The sequence below is a fragment of the Salmo salar genome, chromosome 12 (assembly GCF_965601325.2).
Source record: "Salmo salar chromosome 12, fSalSal1, whole genome shotgun sequence".
In the NCBI taxonomy this organism is placed as follows: domain Eukaryota; kingdom Metazoa; phylum Chordata; class Actinopteri; order Salmoniformes; family Salmonidae; genus Salmo; species Salmo salar.
Window position 1 is genome coordinate 10,924,773 of NC_138302.1, and position 22,728 is coordinate 10,947,500.

The 22,728-nt window shown below is 46.3% G+C and overlaps 1 protein-coding gene across 1 annotated transcript in view; it reads left to right on the top strand.

Annotated features, from left to right (window-relative positions):
* The first annotated feature begins 8,991 nt into the window (after nt 1-8,991).
* Nucleotides 8,992-22,728, top strand: part of LOC106595844 (protein ELFN1) — a 174,290-nt gene continuing 160,553 nt past the window's right edge. Inside the window, exon 1 of the mRNA XM_082958404.1 lies at nt 8,992-9,430. The gene's annotated coding sequence lies outside the window, so the exon portion shown is untranslated. The remainder of the gene's footprint in view (nt 9,431-22,728) is intronic.

Below are 22,728 nucleotides of genomic sequence, written 5' to 3' on the forward strand. Positions count from 1 at the left end.
TGTGTCTTTAGAGGACCAGTGCTGTTGAATCTGTCACACACTGCTGTTCCCCCTGAAGGTAACAGTTGTTACTGTCCCAACAACAACCAGAGAACGTGGAACCCAACGGAAGGCAGCGGAATCCATTCTACCCCGTGGCCAAACCTCGCTCTCTCTCTCTCTCTCTCTACATGATAGTCGAAGTGTGGCTTGCTTTATGTACATTAAATAAAGATGTTTTTATGACTGCAGGTCATCAGCCACCAGCAACCTGGGCACTTTCATAACGTGTTAAAGTTGATGTTGAAGTGATGTTTCATACACTACAGGTCTAAAGTTTTCGAACGCCTACTCATTCAAGGGTTTTTCTTTATTTTTACTATTTTCTACAATGTAGAATAATAGTGAAGATATCAAAACTATGAAGTAACACATATAGAATCATGTAGTAACCAAAAAAGTGTTAAACAAATCCAAATATATTTTATATTTGAGATTCTTCAAATAGCCACCCTTTGCCTTTGTCACGGTTGTGTGGAGAAACGGACCAAGGCGCAGCGTGCTCTGAGTTCCACATCTTTATTTAGGTGAAACTTTCAAAACAAAACGAAACAAACAACGAACCGTAACATCAGAGGTGCACTAACTCAAAACAAGATCCCCCAAAAACACAGTGGGGAAATGGCTGCCTAAATATGATCCCCAATCAGAGACAATGATAAACAGCTGCCTCTGATTGGGAACCATACCAGGCATAGAACTAGACAACATAGATAGGAACACCCCCCCTAGTCACACCCCGACCTAACCAAAATAGAGAATAAAAAGGCTCTCTATGGTCAGGGCGTGACAGCCTTGATGACAGCTTTGCACACTCTTGGTATTCTCTCAACCAGCTTCATGAGGTAGTCACCTGGAATGCATTTCAATTAACAAGTGTGCCTTCTTAAAAGTTAATTTGTGGAATTTCTTTCCTTCTTAATACGTTTGAGCCAATCCATTGTTTTGTGACAAGGTAAGGGTGGTATACAGAAGATAGCCCTTTTTGGTAAAAGACCAAGTCCATATTATGGCAAGAACAGCTCAAATAAGCAAAGAGAAACAACAGTCCATCATTACTTCAATACATGAAGGTCAGTCAATACGGAACATTTCAAGAACTTTGAAAGTTTCTTCAAGTGCAGTCGTAAAAACCATCAAGCGCCATGATGAAACTGGCTCATGAGGACCGCCACAGGAAAGGAAGACCCAGAGTTACCTCTGCTGCAGAGGATAAGTTCGAGTTACCAGCCTCAGAAATTGCAGCCCAAATAAATGCTTCACAGAGTTCAAGTAACAGACACGTCTCAACATTAACTGTTCAGAGGAGACTGTGTGACTCAGGCCTTCGTGGTCGAGTTGCTGCAAAGAAACCACTACTAAAGGACACCAATAAGAAGAGACTTGCTTGGCCCAAGAAACATGGGCAATGGACATTAGACCGGTGGAACTTTGTCCTTTGGTCTGGAGTCCAAATTGGAGAGTTTTTGGTTCCAACCGCCGTGTCTTTGTGAGACGCAGAGTAGGTGAAGGGATGTTCTCCGCATGTGTATTTCCTACCGTGAAGCATGGAGGAGGAGGTGTGATGGTGTGGGGGTGCTTTGCTGGTGACAGTGATTTATTTAGAATTCAAGACACACTTAACCAGCATGGCTACCACAGCATTCTGCAGTGATATGCCATCCCATCTGGTTTGGGCTTAGTGGGACTATCATTTCTTTTTCAACAGGACATTGACACAACACACCTCCAGGCTGTGTAATTGTTTTTTACCTTTTGCATCAGATGACCTGGCCTCCACAATCCACCGGCCTCAACCAAATTGAGATGGTTTGGGATGAGACGGACCGCGGAATCAAGGAAAAGCAGCCAACAAGTGCTCAGCATATGTGGGAACTCCTTCAAGACTGTTCGAAAAGCATTCCAGGTGAAGCTAGTTTAGATAATTCCAAGAGTGTGCAAAGCTGTCATCAAGGCAAGTTTTGTTTGTCTTCACTATTATTCTACAATGTAGAAAATAGTAAAAATAAAGAAAAACCCTTGAATGAGTAGGTGTTCTAAAATGTTTGACTGGTAGTGTATGTTATAGTGATGTTAAAGTGATGTTTCATATGTTAAAGGGATGTTTCATATGTTATAGTGATGTTAAAGTGATGTTTCATATGTTAAAGTGATGTTTCATATGTTATAGTGATGTTAAAGTGATGTTTCATATGTTAAAGTGATGTTTCATATGTTATAGTGATGTTTCATATGTTAAAGTGATGTTTCATATGTTAAAGTGATGTTAAAGTGATATTTCATATGTTAAAGGGATGTTTCATAAGTTAAAGTGATGGTTCATATGTTAAAGTGATGGTTCATATGTTAAAGTGATGTTAAAGTGATAATGAATGTATCTCGGGTTTTTCAACCCATGTATGTCCCAACTGGCACCCTATTCCCTATATACAGTAGTGCACTACTGTTGACCAGAATAGCACCCTATTCCATATATAGTGCACTACTTTTGACCAGAATGGCACCCTATTCCCTATATGGTACACTACTGTTGACCAGGGCCCAGTGCACTACTGTTGACCAGGGCCCAGTGCACTACTGTTGACCAGGGCCCAGTGCACTACTATTGACCAGGGCCCAGTGCACTACTGTTGACCAGGGCCCAGTACACTACTGTTGACCAGGGCCCAGTACACTACTATTGACCAGGGCCCAGTACACTACTATTGACCAGGGCCCAGTACACTACTATTGACCAGGGCCCAGTACACTACTGTTGACCAGGGCCCAGTACACTACTATTGACCAGGGCCCAGTGCTGCGCAGTGAAAAGGAGGGTTGCAGAGCAGGTTATGGAGTTTAAATGAGTTCCTGACCTGAGTTATGTCCAGTCACAGTAGAGGTTACTCAGTTCAATAACAGCTGATTTAATTGGCCCAGAGACAAACACATTGTCTGAGACACACACACACACACACACGTACAGCGTTACCATTGTAAATCTCCGTTGTCAAGAATAACGATCGAGACAGCTAAACGATTATTGGTTGCGTAGACACTCCACCGCATGAGTCCTGTATTGGACAGGACAATGTCCAAACCTGATGAATTTACCATGGATAAGATATCCCCACTGGTTCAATGGGAACCTTGACAGAAAAGTAGTAATCATTTCCTGTGTCAATCAAATGTATTTATAAAGCTCTATTTACATCAGCCGATGTCACAAAGTGCTTAACAGAAACCCAGCCTAAAACCCCAAACAGCAAGCAATGCAGATGTAGAAGGCATCTGTCCTGGTACACACACTGTGTAATGGAAGTGTGGTTTTTGCATATCCCAGGTCCCCCTGAGACACCTGCAGGGAGTGGGGTCACGGTCATCATTGTTCACCACCCCTGGAGCAATTAGGGTTTAAGTGCCTTGCTCAAGGGCAAAGTGACCGATGTTTTTCACCTCGGCGGCTCTATTTCAAACCAACCTTTCAGTTACTGGCCCAACGCTCCAACCCCAAGGCTGCCTTCCTCTAACCTCAAGGCTATCTGCCTCTAACCCCAAGGCTCCAACCCCAAGGCTGCCTTCCTCTAACCTCAAGGCTACCTGCCTCTAACCCCAAGGCTCCAACCCCAAGGCTGCCTTCCTCTAACCCCAAGGCTACCTGCCTCTAACCCCAAGGCTCCAACCCCAAGGCTACCTGCCTCCAACCCCAAGGCTGCCTTCCTCTAACCCCAAGGCTACCTGCCTCTAACCCCAAGGCTCCAACCCCAAGGCTACCTGCCTCTAACCCCAAGGCTCCAACCCCAAGGCTGCCTTCCTCTAACCCCAAGGCTACCTGCCTCTAACCCCAAGGCTCCAACCCCAAGGCTACCTGCCTCTAACCCCAAGGCTCCAACCCCAAGGCTACCTGCCTCCAACCCCAAGGCTACCTGCCTCTAACCCCAAGGCTCCAACCCCAAGGCTACCTGCCTCCAACCCCAAGGCTACCTGCCTCCAACCCCAAGGCTACCTGCCTCCAACCCCAAGGCTACCTGCCTCCAACCCCAAGGCTACCTGTCTCTAACCCCAAGGCTACCTGCCTCTAACCCCAAGGCTCCAACCCCAAGGCTACCTGCCTCCAACCCCAAGGCTACCTGCCTCCAACCCCAAGGCTACCTGCCTCTAACCCCAAGGCTACCTGCCTCTAACCCCAAGGCTACCTGCCTCTAACCACAAGGCTACCTGCCTCCAACCCCAAGGCTACCTGCCTCCAACCCCAAGGCTACCTGCCACCCCTAGTTCCATCACTGGTCCCAAATAGTATACTATGTAGTGGACCCCTACATTACAGGGTGTCTATATATCAGACCTCTATACTATAGTATACTATGTAGTGGACCCCTACATTACAGAGTGTCTATATATATTGTGTGTGTGTGTGTGTGGGGGGGGGGGGGGGGGGGGGGGGGGGGGGTGAGAGAGAGGCCAGGAACTAATAGAAAAACTGAAAGAAAAAAAAACGGATTATAACTTGGGACCTTTCATAAGTCTGTTTGCATTAAATGACAGACGAAAAGAAAGGTAACTTAGCACAAATGTATCTGCCGTTCTAATTACAAAATGAGAAGGATAATTCACATTCAGATATATACACACACACACACACACACACACACACACACACACACACACACATTGTGAAATTAGATGGACCATTGTTGGGAGGGAGCATGGTGGAATCACAGGTCCACCCAGATAATTAATATTATCCTCTACAGGCACACACACACACACACACACACACACACACACAGACGGGCGGACAAACACGCGGCATGGTTCCATCTTGTGTTGTGAATAGGACTCCAGTTATTGCAGATTATCTGAACGACAGTGATCTAATGAGCAAATGTTTCATTTCAGCTCAGAGATGGAAACTAATGTGTATTCTCTCTCTCTCTCGCTCTCTCTCTGTATATATATTTCTCTCTCTCTCTTTTTCTCTCTTTCTCTCTCTCTCTTTATCTCTCTTTTGTTTCTATTTCTCTCTCTCCATCCCTCTATCTCCCGTCCAGTGAAGGAAGTTTCTATGTGAAGATACCCCTTAAATATGGTTTGTACTGTACTGAATAATCTGAGATACCCCTTTAAATATGGTTTGTACTGTACTGAATAATCTGAGATACCCCTTTAAATATGGTTTGTACTGTACTGAATAATCTGAGATACCCCTTTAAATATGGTTTGTGGAATCCAACAAGCTCTCACAGTCTAACATCAGAATTAAACGTTCATACATTTTTCTCAAATGTCAAATTTTGTAATTGTTCCAAACATCAAATTTCGAAGTGTTTAACTTAACTTTAAGTTTAGGCATAAACTCTGCATGTTTAAGGTTAGGCTTAAGTTTAGGCATAAACTCTGCATGTTTAAAGTTAGGCTTAAGTTTAGGCATAAACTCTGACATTTTAAGGTTAGGAATTATCTCAGAAGGGAAAGATTTTTCTATTGCTGGATTTAAACTGTCACCAGAGGCAGATCCACCATCCCCGTCCACAACACCCTGGCAGAACCCAAACCCACTTGAAAAGTAACAGCACTCACTGTTGCCCCTAGTGGCCGGTTTACATGTCATCTCTCAACGTCCTCAGACAACCACACCTCCCTCAAGGAAAGATATCTCTACCCTGTGTGTGTTTCCCCTGTCAATGTGTCTCCATGTCCAGCTTACTCAACTTCAAAAGTAGTCAGGAAACCCCTCTCCCTCTCTCCCTCTCTCCCTCTCCCTCTCCCTCTCTCTCTCTCCCTCTCTCTCTCCCTCTCTCTCTCTCTCTCTCTCTCTCTCTCTCACCTTTAACCTGTCTCTTTCTTCTGTCATTTTCAGCTGATTTCTGACATGATGTTTAATAACACAGTTGAACTCCTCAGAGTGTTTCAGACTCTTCACTGGGTGACTGACACTCCATGTTCCCCTGATGCTTATTATTTACTCAAGGTTATTTTCTTATTCTTAGAAACACTTGACACACACGCACGCACGCACGCACGCACGCACGCACGCACGCACGCACGCACGCACGCACGCACGACACACACACACACACACACACACACACACACACACACACACACACACACACACACACACACACACACACACACACTAATCTTGAACCACAGCTGTTCCATGAACTCATCACCACATCATTACCTGAAGCTTTAAGGATTATCAGCTCTCTACCCCTCCCTCTCTCCCTCTCTCTCCCTCTCTCTCCCTCCCTCTCGCTCTTCTTTCTCTCTCCCTCTCTCTCTTCCTCTCTCTCCCCTCTCTCCCTCTATCCCTCTTCCCTCTCTCTCTCTTCCCTTTCTACCTCTCCCTCTCTTTATCTTTCTCTCTCTCCTCTGCAGGTACAGTTAGCTGCCAGGTGTCTCAAAAGGAATGCAGATTAACCAAGCGTTTAATCTGAGTACCTTAATCCCCCGCTACCCTGCTCTGAGTACCATAATCATCCTCCACCTTGCCCTGAGTACCTTAATCCCCCTCTACCCTGCTCTGAGTACCTTAACCTACTCTACCCTGCTCTGAGTACCTTAATCTGAGTACCTTTATCACACTCTACCCTGCCCTGAGTACCTTAATCAACCTCTACCCTGCCCTGAGTACCTTCATCACCCTTTACCCTGCCCTGAGTACCTTCATCACCCTTTACCCTGCCCTGAGTACCTTCATCACCCTTTACCCTGCCCTGAGTACCTTCATCACCCTTTACCCTGCTCTGAGTACCTTCATCACCCTTTACCCTGCCCTGAGTACCTTCATCACCCTTTACCCTGCCCTGAGTACCTTCATCACCCTTTACCCTGCTCTGAGTACCTTCATCACCCTTTACCCTGCTCTGAGTACCTTCATCACCCTTTACCCTGCCCTGAGTACCTTCATCACCCTTTACCCTGCCCTGAGTACCTTCATCACCCTTTACCCTGCCCTGAGTACCTTCATCACCCTTTACCCTGCCCTGAGTACCTTCATCACCCTTTACCCTGCTCTGAGTACCTTCATCACCCTTTACCCTGCTCTGAGTACCTTCATCACCCTTTACCCTGCTCTGAGTACCTTCATCACCCTTTACCCTGCTCTGAGTACCTTCCTCACCGTCTACTCTGCTGCTGTAGAGAAGCTTTAAGACGTTGTTGTTTGAATTTCATACTGCCATTTAAGACAGGGTGGTCTCCCCTCACAGTAAACACTATCCTACTGTCTAGGACTGTATCACTCATACTGCCCTTTAAGACAGGGTGGTCTCCCCTCACAGTAAACACTATCCTACTGTCTAGGACTGTATCACTCATACTGCCATTTAAGACAGGGTGGTCTCCCCTCACAGTAAACACTATCCTACTGTCTAGGACTGTATCACTCATACTGCCCTTTAAGACAGGGTGGTCTCCCCTCACAGTAAACACTATCCTACTGTCTAGGACTGTATCACTCATACTGCCCTTTAAGACAGGGTGGTCTCCCCTCACAGTAAACACTATACTACTGTCTAGGACTGTATCACTCATACTGCCCTTTAAGACAGGGTGGTCTCCCCTCACAGTAAACACTATACTACTGTCTAGGACTGTATCACTCATACTGCCCTTTAAGACAGGGTGGTCTCCCCTCACAGTAAACACTATACTACTGTCTAGGACTGTATCACTCATACTGCCCTTTAAGACAGGGTGGTCTCCCCTCACAGTAAACACTATCCTACTGTCTAGGACTGTATCACTCATACTGCCCTTTAAGACAGGGTGGTCTCCCCTCACAGTAAACACTATCCTACTGTCTAGGACTGTATCACTCATACTGCCCTTTAAGACAGGGTGGTCTCCCCTCACAGTAAACACTATCCTACTGTCTAGGACTGTATCACTCATACTGCCCTTTAAGACAGGGTGGTCTCCCCTCACAGTAAACACTATACTACTGTCTAGGACTGTATCACTCATACTGCCCTTTAAGACAGGGTGGTCTCCCCTCACAGTAAACACTATCCTACTGTCTAGGACTGTATCACTCATACTGCCCTTTAAGACAGGGTGGTCTCCCCTCACAGTAAACACTATACTACTGTCTAGGACTGTATCACTCATACTGCCCTTTAAGACAGGGTGGTCTCCCCTCACAGTAAACACTATCCTACTGTCTAGGACTGTATCACTCATACTGCCCTTTAAGACAGGGTGGTCTCCCCTCACAGTAAACACTATCCTACTGTCTAGGACTGTATCACTCATACTGCCCTTTAAGACAGGGTGGTCTCCCCTCACAGTAAACACTATCCTACTGTCTAGGACTGTATCACTCATACTGCCCTTTAAGACAGGGTGGTCTCCCCTCACAGTAAACACTATACTACTGTCTAGGACTGTATCACTCATACTGCCCTTTAAGACAGGGTGGTCTCCCCTCACAGTAAACACTATACTACTGTCTAGGACTGTATCATTCATATTGGTTTATTGTTGTATTTATAGATTGGTTCATCTTGCTAAGTTTTACCTTGTTTTTATATTTTGCGTCCTGACTGTGTGCTTTATTGTATTGTGAAGGGGGGTGGAATTGGAAAAGAAGGCACTCTGGGATCCTAGGATGTGCAAAAAAACACAGCTTTACAAAAGTGTCTCTACACCAATGGGATCCATCCTGAAGTGCAGCTTATAGGGCATTATCGGTGATATATGTTAGCAAAAGACATTGGAAAGACAACTTTATGGTTGAAAAGAAGTTGAAATTACATCCAATTTTGCTCACAGAGATTGTTGTTTTGTGTAGATTTGTATGCAGGCATATCTCATTGTAGCCTACAGATGGCCTCGAAATGAATTTCCATTCAAATTGACAATAAAGTTTTGTATGGTATATTATATTGCATCACAGCCTGTATAGTATCCTACTCCCTCTCCACTAAAAGCTGGCTTCAGTCTAGGCACAAGGAGAGGAGGACAGGAGAGAGAGCGAGAGAGAGAGAAGCCAAGCATAGTGCGCCTGACGCAGTGAGATACGGATAGAAGACAGAGAGGCAGAGAACAGAACGGAACAGAAGAGAAGAGAGAGCGCTGCATGCGCGAGACAGTGTCGGTGGAACGACAGCTCATCTCGCTGCAGCTGTCTGTCGGATGCCGTGGTTGACACTGCACAGCCTTGAGACGTGATGCTGGATATTCCCGTGGAGATCAGCAGCTGCTACTGCTGCTCTCCTCCTTGAAAGAGAGAGAGGGAGAGATAAAGGAGAGGAGCGAGAGAGAGAGACATATAGAGGAGAGGAAAGAGAACGGGAAGGGAAGAGCGTGTCACAGAAGCGACAGAAGGGGTTTTGGGTGATATCTGAGATGAATCGCTAACCGTACGGTCAGATTTCTAACCGTTTCGCCGTTTTCACACCAGGTAACTGACATGGATTCATGCTGTTATATTCTATTCGCTGTCTATTCCGTTTCTATACCGTTCTGTCTTCAATAGTGAGGGGGTTGCTTTGCATGGATAACTTTACTTGTCTGTAGGCTACCAAAGCAGACATTGATGTATACGGAAGCGCATGTTTCCCCCCTGACTGAGGCAACTCGTTAATGCTGTACTGTACAGAGCTTGTGAGGGATTGGATTTGTGGACAGGATTGTTTTTCTGTTCATACATCGTGTAGCCAATAGATTGTAGCCTATGCATTCTGTAGGTAATGTGTCTTTAGGCTGCGGTCTGAGAGGGCAGTCCGGGTTTCATTTTATCAAATCAAATAGCTAATCAGATTCATTGATTTGATCCAACTGCTAAAGAAATGGCACACATGGAGATCAATTCATTCGATAGATTGTCAGCCTATTGCCTCTATGTAAAGGCGAGATAATGCCAGTTTTAACCTATGGAATAATGACGGTTTAGGCTAATGGCTACACTTTGATTCACGTGGGCTCAAAGGACATTCACTAGGCCTACCTGAAATTATAGACTACATAACTGGCTAAGGTATGCTAATGTAGCCAAACTATAGTTGGTGACCTAAGAAAGATGCATGAAAGAAGGCTAAACTTCATAAAACATGGGGTTTGAAGTTGTCACATATTTCAATGACTAACGTTCCAGACGTGTGTTGTTGTCTGGTTTAGAATGTTTCGAATGTGGACCGGGGACCAGGGGATGATAATGGTTTAGAATGTTTAGAATGTGGACCGGGGACCAGGGGCTGATAATGGTTTAGAATGTTTAGAATGTGGACCGGGGACCAGGGGGTGATAATGGTTTAGAATGTGGACCGGGGACCAGGGGGTGATAATGGTTTAGAATGTTTAGAATGTGGACCGGGGACCAGGGGGTCCCTATATGACGTGATAATGGTTTAGAATGTTTAGAATGTGGACCGGGGACCAGGGGGTGATAATGGTTTAGAATGTTTAGAATGTGGACCGGGGACCAGGGGGTGCCTGTATGACGTGATAATGGTTTAGAATGTTTAGAATATGGACCGGGGACCAGGGGGTGATAATGGTTTAGAATGTTTAGAATGTGGCCCGGGGACCAGGGGGTGATCATGTTTTAGAATGTGGACCGGGGACCAGGGGGTGATAATGGTTTAGAATGTTTAGAATGTGGACCAGGGACCAGGGGGTGATCATGTTTTAGAATGTGGACTGGGGACCAGGGGGTGATAATGGTTTAGAATGTGGACCAGGGACCAGGGGGTGATAATGGTTTAGAATGTGGACCGGGGACCAGGGGGTGATAATGGTTTAGAATGTTTAGAATGTGGACCGGGGACCAGGGGGTGCCTGTATGACGTGATAATGGTTTAGAATGTTTAGAATATGGACCGGGGACCAGGGGGTGATAATGGTTTAGAATGTTTAGAATGTGGACCGGGGACCAGGGGGTGCCTGTATGACGTGATAATGGTTTCGAATGTTTAGAATATGGACCGGGGACCAGGGGGTGATAATGGTTTAGAATGTTTAGAATGTGGACCGGGGACCAGGGGGTGATAATGGTTTAGAATGTTTAGAATGTGGACCGGGGACCAGGAGGTGATAATGGTTTAGAATGTTTAGAATGTGGACCAGGGACCAGGGGGTGATAATGGTTTAGAATGTGGACCGGGGACCAGGGGGTGATAATGGTTTAGAATGTTTAGAATGTGGACCGGGGACCAGGGGGTGATAATGGTTTAGAATGTTTAGAATGTGGACCAGGGACCAGGGGGTGATAATGGTTTAGAATGTGGACCGGGGACCAGGGGGTGATAATGGTTTAGAATGTTTAGAATGTGGACCAGGGACCAGGGGTGAAAATGGTTTAGAATGTGGACCGGGGACCAGGTGGTGGTAATGGTTTAGAATGTTTAGAATGTGGACCAGGGACCAGGGGGTGATAATGGTTTAGAATGTGGACCGGGGACCAGGGGGTGATAATGGTTTAGAATGTGGACCAGGGACCAGGGGGTGATAATGGTTTAGAATGTGGACCGGGGACCAGGGGGTGATAATGGTTTAGAATGTTTAGAATGTGGACCGGGGACCAGGAGGTGATAATGGTTTAGAATGTTTAGAATGTGGACCAGGGACCAGGGGGTGATAATGGTTTAGAATGTGGACCGGGGACCAGGGGGTGATAATGGTTTAGAATGTTTAGAATGTGGACCAGGGACCAGGGGTGAAAATGGTTTAGAATGTGGACCGGGGACCAGGTGGTGGTAATGGTTTAGAATGTTTAGAATGTGGACCAGGGACCAGGGGGTGATAATGGTTTAGAATGTGGACCGGGGACCAGGGGGTGCATGTTGTATGTGGCCATGCAGCACCCTTTGTCCACCCCGTTATCCTGAGTGGCTCATATTTAGACTGCACAGGATGCACATGCACTATGGTGGGGGCAGACTCCTAGCCTACATGTTGATCCAGCAGTAGTCCAGGACCTTGGACAGCTCCTTCTGTCTCTCTCCCACCTAAGGTCACCTTCTATGCTATAGATTTTATTTAACTGTTTATTCTTTTTACAGTTTGTTTTATTAATGGAAATGTTTTCATTTGTTAAGGGAACCGTCTTTTGAAGTGGTAAATGTTTACCTTTTCTATGTAACTTCACCAGTTTTCTTGGGTTAAAAGACTTGAAGACTGTCTGTAAAAAAAAAAAACGTTTTTAAAATGTCCCTAACGGACAATATCATTATGCTACAGTATCATCACTTGGCAGTTGGAACTGTGATGAGGCTTAGGGTTTTAACAGTCATCACCCCTGGGCAGCACATGCACCTAAAGCAGGGGTGTCCAACTCATTTCCCCCTGGGGGCAGCATTCGGTCTTCAACGATGTCCAGAGGGCCGCACTGAAAATGGATTATATTTCCTCGCCTTCAAAATGTGCAAAAAATTGCCCCCCATCTATCGTTTTTGGAATTGGCGATGCTCCTTGACATTCCGGTGATTTATTCAGGATGAACATGTAATTCTGGTTTTAGACATTTTCAAGTATATTGAGTTTGTTTTCCCCCTAAAAAACCAAATGAGAAACACCCGCTGGCCGGATTGGACAATATCTTTGACCCCTGACCTAAAGCGTCCCTGAGGTGTGTGTGTCATCTAGCCCCCTGGTCAAACACACACACACACCACTCAATGACACTACGGTGTGTGTGTGTGTGTCTCTCTCTCTGTGTGTGTGTGTGTGTGTGTGTGTGTGTCTCTCTCTCTGTGTGTGTGTGTGTGTGTGTGTCTCTCTGTGTGTATGTGTGTGTGTGTGTGTGTGTGTGTGTGTCTGTGTCTCTCTCTCTCTCTCTCTCTGTTTGTGTGTGTGTGTTTGCTTGTGTCTCTGTGTGTGTGTGTGTGTTTGTGTCTGTGTGTGTGTGTGTGTTTGTTTGTGTCTGTGTGTGTGAGTGTGTTTGTTTGTCTCTCTGTGTGTGTGTGTGTGTGTGTGTGTTTGTTTGTGTCTCTCTTTGTGTGTGCGTGTGTGTGTGTGTGTGTGTTTGTTTGTTTGTGTCTCTGTCTGTGTGTGTGTTTGTTTGTGTCTCTGTGTCTGTGTGAGTTTGTTTATTTGTGTCTCTGTGTGTGTGTCTGTGTGTCTGTGTGTGTGTGTTTGTGTCTCTCTCTGTGTGTGTTTGTGTGTGTTAATGTGTTGTTATACAGGCAGTTAATCCTGAGGGTTGTGCTGTAGCTACAGTCTGAGGTAACGGTTGTTGTTACTGGCATTGAGTCCCACGAGGCGTGGTCTACTAACTGAGTGTGTGTGTCCATGGTCTGCTAACTGTGTGTGTGTGTGTGTGTGTGTGTGTGTGTGTGTGTGTGTGTGTGTGTGTGTGTGTGTGTGTGTGTGTGTGTGTGTGTGTGTGTGTGTGTGTGTGTGTGTGTGTGTGTGTGTGTCTGTCTCCATGGTCTACTAACTGAGTGTGTGTGTGTGTGTGTGTGTGTGGTGTGTGTGTGTGTGTGTGTGTGTGTGTGTGTGTGTGTGTGTGTCCATGGTCTATTAACTGAATGTGTATGTGTGTGTCCATGGTCTAACAGAGGTTTTCCGCTGAGTAACTCTGCCATTGGCTGCGCACCAAAACGCCCTTCTCTGCTCTCCATATCTCTACACCGGTAATGAACGGAACGATCAGACAACACACTGTAAAAACGTTCATGGAGATCAATAGCCCTGTAACATCAGTTAGTGTAATAACACCAGTTAGTGTAATAACACCGGTTAGTGTAATAACACCGGTTAGTGTAATTACACCGGTTAGTGTAATTACACCGGTTAGTGTAATTACACCGGTTAGTGTAATAACACCGGTTAGTGTACATACACCGGTTAGTGTAATTACACCGGTTAGTGTAATTACACCGGTTAGTGTAATAACACCGGTTAGTGTAATAACACCAGTTAGTGTAATAACACCAGTTAGTGTAATAACACCAGTTAATATAATAACACCAGTTAGTGTAATTACACCAGTTAGTGTAATTACACCGGTTAGTGTAATAACACCAGTTAGTGTAATAACACCAGTTAATATAATAACACCAGTTAGTGTAATTACACCAGTTAGTGTAACCGGTGTTATTACCTTAACAAGTGTTATTACATTAACCGTTGTTACAAGCCATTCTCCAATTCAATATTGTTTATGCTCATTCTGAGAGGTAATTATCACATTGATTCCACACACACACACACACACACACACACACACACACACACACACACACACACACACACACACACACACAATCTAAAGCCTTTCCAGCAGGCAACACACTGAGTTTCAAGCCTCCAAACTCACAAGACAGTATTCCCTGTGGGCCGTTCGTTAGCGGCGTTGGGAGATTGCTTGTGAATGTGTGTGAGTGATTGCTATGCACTGGCTTGTAATAAAGAAGGTATTGCTTGTATAAAGAAGAAGAGGGGGAGAGAGGAGAGTAAGAAGAGAAGAGAAAAAGGTCCTCTCTCCCTCCCTCTATTTTTCTCTTTCTATCTCTCTGCAATGCTGAACAGAGAGGGTGTGGAGTAGCAACAAGATATCTTTCTATCTCTCTGCAATGCTGAACAGAGAGGGTGTGGAGTAGCAACAAGATATCTTTCTATCTCTCTGCAATGCTGAACAGAGAGGGTGTGGAGTAGCAACAAGATATCTTTCTATCTCTCTACAATGCTGAACAGAGAGGGTGTGGAGTAGCAACAAGATATCTTTCTATCTCTCTGCAATGCTGAACAGAGAGGGTGTGGAGTAGCAACAAGATATCTTTCTATCTCTCTGCAATGCTGAACAGAGAGGGTGTGGAGTAGCAACAAGATATCTTTCTATCTCTCTACAATGCTGAACAGAGAGGGTGTGGAGTAGCAACAAGATATCTTTCTATCTCTCTACAATGCTGAACTGAGAGGGTGTCGAGTAGCATCAAACATTTAGAAATTGACTTCAGCATCCAACGTTTGTCCGTAGGGGAATAAATGTTGATTTTTGACAATTATGTTTCGGCATTCATTCTGATTGGTACATATAGGTAGAGATAAAGTGATGAGGTAACAGGATAGATAATAGACAGTAACAGCAGTCTATGTGATGAGGTAACAGGATAGATAATAGACAGTAGCAGCAGTCTATGTGATGAGGTAACAGGATAGATAATAGACAGTAGCAGCAGTCTATGTGATGAGGTAACAGGATAAATAATAGACAGTAGCAGTAGTCTATGTGATGAGGTAACAGGATAGATAATAGACAGTAACTGCAGTGTATGTGATGAGGTAACAGGATAGATAATAGACAGTAGCAGCAGTCTATGTGATGAGGTAACAGGATAGATAATAGACAGTAACAGCAGTCTATGTGATGAGGTAACAGGATAGATAATAGACAGTAGCAGCAGTCTATGTGATGAGGTAACAGGATAGATAATAGACAGTAACTGCAGTGTATGTGATGAGGTAACAGGATAGATAATAGACAGTAGCAGCAGTCTATGTGATGAGGTAACAGGATAGATAATAGACAGTAGCAGCAGTCTATGTGATGAGGTAACAGGATAGATAATAGACAGTAGCAGCAGTCTATGTGATGAGGTAACAGGATAGATAATAGACAGTAGCAGCAGTCTATGTGATGAGGTAACAGGATAGATAATAGACAGTAGCAGCAGTCTATGTGATGAGGTAACAGGATAAATAATAGACAGTAGCAGTAGTCTATGTGATGAGGTAACAGGATAGATAATAGACAGTAGCAGCAGTCTATGTGATGAGGTAACAGGATAGATAATAGACAGTAGCAGTAGTCTATGTGATGAGGTAACAGGATAGATAATAGACAGTAGCAGTAGTCTATGTGATGAGGTAACAGGATAGATAATAGACAGTAGCAGCAGTCTATGTGATGAGGTAACAGGATAGATAATAGACAGTAACAGCAGTCTATGTGATGAGGTAACAGGATAGATAATAGACAGTAGCAGCAGTCTATGTGATGAGGTAACAGGATAAATAATAGACAGTAGCAGTAGTCTATGTGATGAGGTAACAGGATAGATAATAGACAGTAGCAGCAGTCTATGTGATGAGGTAACAGGATAGATAATAGACAGTAGCAGCAGTCTATGTGATGAGGTAACAGGATAAATAATAGACAGTAGCAGTAGTCTATGTGATGAGGTAACAGGATAGATAATAGACAGTAACAGCAGTCTATGTGATGAGGTAACAGGATAGATAATAGACAGTAGCAGCAGTCTATGTGATGAGGTAACAGGATAAATAATAGACAGTAGCAGTAGTCTATGTGATGAGGTAACAGGATAGATAATAGACAGTAACAGCAGTCTATGTGATGAGGTAACAGGATAGATAATAGACAGTAGCAGCAGTCTATGTGATGAGGTAACAGGATAGATAATAGACAGTAACTGCAGTGTATGTGATGAGGTAACAGGATAGATAATAGACAGTAGCAGCAGTCTATGTGATGAGGTAACAGGATAGATAATAGACAGTAGCAGCAGTGTATGTGATGAGGTAACAGGATAGATAATAGACAGTAGCAGCAGTGTATGTGATGTGCAGGGGTACGAGGTAATTGAGGTAGATATGTACATATAGGTAGCGAGGGCTTTGGTGCCCTAGCAGAGGGCCCTGGTGCCCTGGCTGAGGGCCCTGGTGCCCTGGCTGAGGGCCCTGGTGCCCTGCCTGAGGGCCCTGGTGCCCTGGCTGAGGGCCCTGGTGCCCTGGCAGAGGGCCCTGGTGCCCTGGCAGAGGGCCCTGGTGCCCTGGCAGAGGGCCCTGGTGCCCTGTCAGAGGGCCCTGGTGCCCCGGCAGAGGGCCCTGGTGCCCCGGCAGAGGACCCTGGTGCCCCGGCAGAGGGCCCTGGTGCCCCGGCAGAGGGCCCTTCCCGCGTGCCCTGGCCCAGCAGGGCCCTGGTGCCCTGGCAGAGGGCCTTGGTGCCCTAGCACCAAAGTAAGAGTTAGGGTTAGGGTTTTTCTCCCCCTCTGTATCTGTATCTATCTCTCTGTCTCTCTCTCTGTCTCTCTCTCTGTATCTCACTCTATGTCTCACTCTGCTCTCTCTCTCTCTCTCTCTCTCTCTCTCTCTCTCTCTCTCTCTCTCTCTCTCAGTGGTGTGTGTACATTGAGTCAGCTAGTTTGTATGCCAGATGCCTGTACTTCACTCCCTGGAGCTGGAAGGAGGAGAGGAGGAGGAGAGACAGATCGTGGTAGAGATACATAGAGAGAGAGAGCACACAGAGAGAGAGACACAGCAGAGAGAGAGAGAGACAGACAGACAGACAGACAGACAGACAGACAGACAGACAGACAGACAGACAGACAGACAGAGAAGGGGGGTCCCCCTCTGTGAATTCTGTTATTTTGCAATAGAGAGCTAGCCTGTACATCCTAAATGTCCCGTCTATCACATACTGTAGCTCAGATAGAGATGGACAGAAATAGGGATGGAGATATAGAGGGAAAGAGAGAAAGAGGGAGAGAGACAGAGGGAGAGATAGAGGGAAAGACAGAGGGATAGAGAGAAAGAGGGAGAGAGACAGAGGGAAAGACAGAGGGATAGAGAGAAAGAGAGAGATTGAGACAGAGGGAGTGAGAGAAAGACCTGTAGGGCTCAGTTGGTAGAGCAAGGAGCTTGCAACACCAGGGTTGTTGGTTTGATTCCCACGGGGGACCAGAACAAGAACGTACCGAAATGTATGTACTCACTACTATTAAGTCCCTTTGGATAACAGTGTCTGCTAAGTTACTCAAATGTCAAGTGATAGAGAGATTGATGTTGGAGGGTTAGGTGAAGTGGTGGATGGAGAGGTGGCGGGTTAGGTGAAGTGGTGGATAGAGAGATGAAGGGTTAGGTGAAGTGGTGGATAGATGGATAGAGAGGTGGAGGGTTAGGTGAAGTGGTGGATAGAGAGGTGAAGGGTTAGGTGAAGTGGTGGATAGATGGATGGATAGAGAGGTGGAGGGTTAGGTGAAGTGGTGGATAGATGGATAGAGAGGTGGAGGGTTAGGTGAAGTGGTGGATAGATGATAGAGGTGGAGGGTTAGGTGAAGTGGTGGATAGAGAGGTGAAGGGTTAGGTGAAGTGGTGGATAGATGGATAGAGAGGTGAAGGGTTAGGTGAAGTGGTGGATAGATGGATAGAGAGGTGGAGGGTTAGGTGAAGTGATGGATAGAGAGGTGGAGGGTTAGGTGAAGTGGTGGATAGATGGATAGAGAGAGAGATGGAGGGTTAGATGAAGTGGTGGATAGATGGATAGAGAGAGATGGAGGGTTAGATGAAGTGGTGGATAGATGGATAGAGAGAGAGATGGAGGGTTAGATGAAGTGGTGGATGGATGGATGGATGGATAGAGAGAGAGATGGAGGGTTAGATGAAGTGGTGGATAGATAGATGGATAGAGAGAGAGATGGAGGGTTAGATGAAGTGGTGGATAGATGGATAGAGAGAGAGATGGAGGGTTAGGTGAAGTGGTGGATAGATGGATAGAGAGAGAGAAAGACACTCAGCAGTAGCTTCTGTCCAGAGGGGTGTGTGTGTGTGTGTGTGTGTGTGTGTGTGTGTGTGTGTGTGTGTGTGTGTGTGTGTGTGTGTGTGTGTGTGTGTGTGTGTGTGTGTGTGTGTGTGTGTGTGTGTGTGTGTGTGTGTGTGTGTGTGTGTGTGTGTGTGTGTGTGAGATTGATTGATGAGGAAGCTCCGTTTTCTTCTGAACCACATCCGAACCTCACTAAGGTGGTAATCAGTGGAGAGATAAAGCATCTTTCTGTAATTCTAGAATAATATCCACCAGCCATATCTCTAGACCTTGGCTCACTCTCCTTCTCTCTCGTTCCTCTTTAAACACATTATTATATCCATCCTCTCTGATCACTCGCTTTATAGTTTAGTCGTCATTAGATCTGTTTCCCAAAAGCCTTAAAATATCCAACACATCCAAATAATGGTACAGTTCTGTACACGACAGGAGTGAACACAACAGAAGGGTACAGTTGTCTACACGACAGGAGTGAACAGAACAGAAGGGTATTTTACTGTCTCTATTTGTGGATGTGGATGATAGCACCACCACACACAGCTTCTGGTCTACAGTTTTGTTCCAGATGTCCACCCGTGACCTCACTATCACATCATACGGCTGAAGTTCCTCAGAGTCACGATGTCACAATCACTCATTGACTGTTGACATTCTACTGGGCTAGTTCTAGAGCTGTGATGTCACAATCACTCATTGACTGTTGACATTCTACTGGGCTAGTTTTAGAGCTGTGATGTCACAATCACTCATTGACTGTTGACATTCTACTGGGCTAGTTCTAGAGCTATGATGTCACAATCACTCATTGACTGTTGACATTCTACTGGGCTAGTTCTAGAGCTGTGGTGTCACAATCACTCATTGACTTTTGACATTCTACTGGGCTAGTTCTAGAGCTGTGATGTCACAATCACTCATTGACTTTTGACATTCTACTGGGCTAGTTCTAGAGCTGTGATGTCACAATCACTCATTGACTGTTGACATTCTACTGGGCTAGTTCTAGAGCTGTGATGTCACAATCACTCATTGACTGTTGACATTCTACTGGGCTAGTTTTAGAGCTGTGATGTCACAATCACTCATTGACTGTTGACATTCTACTGGGCTAGTTCTAGAGCTATGATGTCACAATCACTCATTGACTGTTGACATTCTACTGGGCTAGTTCTAGAGCTGTGGTGTCACAATCACTCATTGACTTTTGACATTCTACTGGGCTAGTTCTAGAGCTGTGATGTCACAATCACTCATTGACTTTTGACATTCTACTGGGCTAGTTCTAGAGCTGTGATGTCACAATCACTCATTGACTGTTGACATTCTACTGGGCTAGTTCTAGAGCTGTGATGTCACAATCACTCATTGACTGTTGACATTCTACTGGGCTAGTTCTAGAGCTGTGGTGTCACAATCACTCATTGACTGTTGACATTCTACTGGGCTAGTTCTACATTTACATTTACATTTAAGTCATTTAGCAGACGCTCTTATCCAGAGCGACTTACAAAATGGTGCATTCACCTTATGATATCCAGTGGAACAACCACTTTACAATAGTGCATCTAAATATTTTAAGGGGGGGGGGGGGGGTTAGAAGGATTACTTTATCCTATCCTAGGTATTCCTTAAAGAGGTGGGGTTTCAGGTGTCTCCGGAAGGTGGTGATTGACTCCGCTGTCCTGGCGTCGTGAGGGAGCTTGTTCCACCATTGGGGTGCCAGAGCAGCGAACAGTTTTGACTGGGCTGAGCGGGAACTGTGCTTCCTCAGAGGTAGGGGGGCCAGCAGGCCAGTGGTGGATGAACGCAGTGCCCTTGTTTGGGTGTAGGGACTGATCAGAGCCTGAAGGTATGGAGGTGCCGTTCCCTTCACAGCTCCGTAGGCAATCACCATGGTCTTGTAGTGGATGTGAGCTTCAACTGGAAGCCAGTGGAGAGAGCGGAGGAGCGGGGTGACGTGAGAGAACTTGGGAAGGTTGAACACCAGACGGGCTGCGGCGTTCTGGATGAGTTGTAGGGGTTTAATGGCACAGGCAGGGAGCCCAGCCAACAGCGAGTTGCAGTAATCCAGACGGGAGATGACAAGTGCCTGGATTAGGACCTGCGCCGCTTCCTGTGTGAGGCAGGGTCGTACTCTGCGAATGTTGTAGAGCATGAACCTACAGGATCGGGTCACCGCCTTGATGTTAGTGGAGAACGACAGGGTGTTGTCCAGGATCACGCCAAGGTTCTTAGCACTCTGGGAGGAGGACACAAGGGAGTTGTCAACCGTGATGGCGAGATCATGGAACGGGCAGTCCTTCCCCGGGAGGAAGAGCAGCTCCGTCTTGCCGAGGTTCAGCTTGAGCTGGTGATCCGTCATCCACACTGATATGTCTGACAGACATGCAGAGATGCGATTCGCCGCCTGGTTATCAGAAGGGGGAAAGGAGAAGATTAATTGTGTGTCGTCTGCATAGCAATGATAGGAGAGACCATGTGAGGATATGACAGAGCCAAGTGACTTGGTGTATAGCGAGAATAGGAGAGGGCCTAGAACAGAGCCCTGGGGGACACCAGTGGTGAGAGCGCATGGTGCGGAGACAGATTCTCGCCACGCCACCTGGTAGGAGCGACCTGTCAGGTAGGACGCAATCCAAGCGTGGGCCGCGCTGGAGATGCCCAACTCGGAGAGGGTGGAGAGGAGGATCTGATGGTTCACAGTATCAAAGGCAGCAGATAGGTCTAGAAGTATGAGAGCAGAGGAGAGAGAGTTAGCTTTAGCAGTGCGGAGAGCCTCCGTGACACAGAGAAGAGCAGTCTCAGTTGAATGCCCAGTCTTGAAACCTGACTGATTAGGATCAAGAAGGTCATTCTGAGAGAGATAGCAGGAGAGCTGGCCAAGGACGGCACGTTCAAGAGTTTTGGAGAGAAAAGAAAGAAGGGATACTGGTCTGTAGTTGTTGGCATCGGAGGGATCGAGTGTAGGTTTTTTCAGAAGGGGTGCAACTCTCGCTCTCTTGAAGACGGAAGGGACGTAGCCAGCGGTCAAGGATGAGTTGATGAGCGAGGTGAGGAAGGGGAGAAGGTCTCCGGAAATGGTCTGGAGAAGAGAGGAGGGGATAGGGTCAAGTGGGCAGGTTGTTGGGCGGCCGGCCGTCACAAGACGCGAGATTTCATCTGGAGAGAGAGGGGAGAAAGAGGTCAAAGCACAGGGTAGGGCAGTGTGAGCAGGACCAGCGGTGTCGTTTGACTTAGCAAACGAGGATCGGATATCGTCAACCTTCTTTTCAAAATGGTTGACGAAGTCATCCGCAGAGAGGGAGGAGGAGGGGGGGGGAGGGGGAGGAGGATTCAGGAGGGAGGAGAAGGTAGCAAAGAGCTTCCTAGGGTTAGAGGCAGATGCTTGGAATTTAGAGTGGTAGAAAGTGGCTTTAGCAGCAGAGACAGAAGAGGAGAATGTAGAGAGGAGTGAGTGAAAGGATGCCAGGTCCGCAGGGAGGCGAGTTTTCCTCCATTTCCGCTCGGCTGCCCGGAGCCCTGTTCTGTGAGCTCGTAGTGAGTCGTCGAGCCACGGAGCAGGAGGGGAGGACCGAGCCGGCCTGGAGGATAGGGGACAGAGAAAATCAAAGGATGCAGAAAGGGAGGAGAGGAGGGTTGAGGAGGCAGAATCAGGAGATAGGTTGGAGAAGGTTTGAGCAGAGGGAAGAGATGATAGGATGGAAGAGGAGAGAGTAGCGGGAGAGAGAGAGCGAAGGTTGGGACGGCGCAATACCATCCGAGTAGGGGCAGAGTGAGAAGTGTTGGATGAGAGCAAGAGGGAAAAGGATACAAGGTAGTGGTCGGAGATTTGGAGGGGAGTTGCAATGAGATTAGTGGAAGAACAGCATCTAGTAAAGATGAGGTCAAGCGTATTGCCTGCCTTGTGAGTAGGGGGAGAAGGTGAGAGGGTGAGGTCGAAAGAGGAGAGGAGTGGAAAGAAGGAGGCAGAGAGGAATGAGTCAAAGGTAGACGTGGGGAGGTTAAAGTCACCCAGAACTGTGAGAGGTGAGCCATCCTCAGGAAAGGAACTTATCAAGGCGTCAAGCTCATTGATGAACTCTCCAAGGGAACCTGGAGGGCGATAAATGATAAGGATGTTAAGCTTGAAAGGGCTGTGATGTCACAATCACTCATTGACTGTTGACATTCTACTGGGCTAGTTCTAGAGCTATGAT